This window comes from Dipodomys spectabilis, unplaced genomic scaffold, assembly GCF_019054845.1.
Source record: "Dipodomys spectabilis isolate Male_0828 unplaced genomic scaffold, ASM1905484v1 ptg000361l, whole genome shotgun sequence".
Classification (NCBI taxonomy): Eukaryota; Metazoa; Chordata; class Mammalia; order Rodentia; family Heteromyidae; genus Dipodomys; species Dipodomys spectabilis.
In genome coordinates, this window is record NW_024871038.1 from 78,220 (window position 1) to 80,109 (window position 1,890).

The following is a 1,890-nucleotide window of genomic DNA, read 5'->3' on the forward strand; positions in this document are numbered from 1 at the left end:
ACTTAGTCCTTATTTTTTTGTATAACATTTGAAAGGTTTTATAAAATCCATTAAAGATATACTTCTGAATTGGAAAACCTTTTGGAGGGAATTTACTCAAAGCAGAATGATATATTTTAGGCATCTCAGTATTTAGAGCTGTGAATATGAAATCCATGAATAGTATAACTTGTTTTTAAGGAAGTTTTTAATACATAGAGCATAACTAAGAAAAATTGTAGTTGATAGAGTAACTAAGGGAGGCCAGGACGTGGCCAAGTGCCTCTACAGGAACACAAAAGCTTGGGATGTACCCTGAGGGAGAACTCTCCTGTCCTGTTCTGTCCTGTCGAGCTACTTGTCATGTATTGGGTGCCTGTACAGGGAGGGCTGGCACTGCTCTCACAGCACCATGAACATGGTCAGCTTGCCGCCATCCACGGCCAGCAGCAGAAATCAGATGAAGTAGAGCAGGGATTGGATGGAGGGTGGCCGGTGCTTGATGGATGTTGCTTCTGTGCATACATGATGAAGACCACAGACCAGGTTTTGTTTTCTAATAGAGAAACTGCAGCACTGCCTGAGCCACAAGTATGTCCACTTGCCATGTAAGCTGTGGGCCGTGGAGTCCTCCATCAGCATGTTGGCACAGCCCTCACTGACTGTAGAGTGTAGAAAGTAGTATCAAGATTCCCAGTAGTTCGGCTCTTTCCACAGGGTCAGGGCTCAAAATGGAAGGAGCTAAGGGTGGCCCCGTTTCCAGGAACCCCAACTGGAACAGTTCAGGGCTCTGGAGAAGGGGTCCATCAACTCAACACCCAAACCAGACACTACATCCATTTCTGCCTACTTCAGGGACTCCAACACCTGCATGGACAGCTCTGCTGTGCTGTTTTGCTGGCCATGAGGGAAGAACAAAAATATGCTCCTGAGCACATGAGCTCTTGGGCCTCAGAGGGCTTGCTCTGGGACATGTACCTGAAGAAGATGGTCCAGTACATTTGGTGTGCCCCATACTGGCTGCCTTTCTCCATGCAGCTTAACTTGCATGTGATTGTGGGCTTCATTGTGGGAGCCTTCCTGCTCCACCATCGCTGCTGCCAATGTGGCCCAAATAGTATAATCTTTAGAAAGTCTAGGCCAAAGCCCGAGAATATTAATGCAAGGAACTGGGTACATCAAAGAAGAGGGTGGGGAAAGGGAAGACAAATGAAGAGAGGAAGGGGCAGAATGTAGTCAAGCTCATTGGGAGAAAGTGAGGGAATAGAAGATGCTGTATGAAAGGAAATGTTCTCATCTGACTTATGCAAATGAAATCCCTCTAAACAGCCTCTTTAAAATAACTATAATCAGCTGGGCACAGGCCACTCAGGCCTGTAATCTTAGCTACACAGGAGGCTGAGATCTGAGGATCTCAGTTCAAAGCCAGCCCGGGCAGGAAACTCCATGTCATCCTTATCTCCAATAAACCACTAGAAAACAGGAAGTGGCACTCTGGCTCAAGTGGTAGAGTGCTCACCTTGAGTGGAACAGCTGAGAGATAATGCCCAATCCCAGAGTTCAAACCCCATGCCTGACAACAAATAAATATAAACTAAATTAATTTGCTGAAAAGGAATTCATTGTCTATACTGCAAAACTAAGAAAAATAAGGGAATGGTGGGTCAGAGAGGGGTGTGATTATTGCAGGTGTGACACAAATCAATATGCACTGTATTCATAAACTGCTTTTGTTATATGGCAACTTCTTTGTACAACTACTGAAAGATAATTGACAAATAAAAATAATAATTGAATAGATGTAAGATAAGGTACAGGAGAAAGAAATGGTTGATAGATACTTCTGATATAGAACAGGGCTTCCTATTACATTGGGACCCTATAGAAGAACTCTACTGTTTTTGTAATATT

The 1,890-nt window shown here is 43.9% G+C and overlaps 1 pseudogene; it reads right to left on the reverse strand.

The window, feature by feature from the left end:
- Positions 1-264: 264 nt before the first annotated feature.
- Positions 265-1,046, reverse strand: LOC122095772 (annotated as a pseudogene).
- Positions 1,047-1,890: the final 844 nt, after the last annotated feature.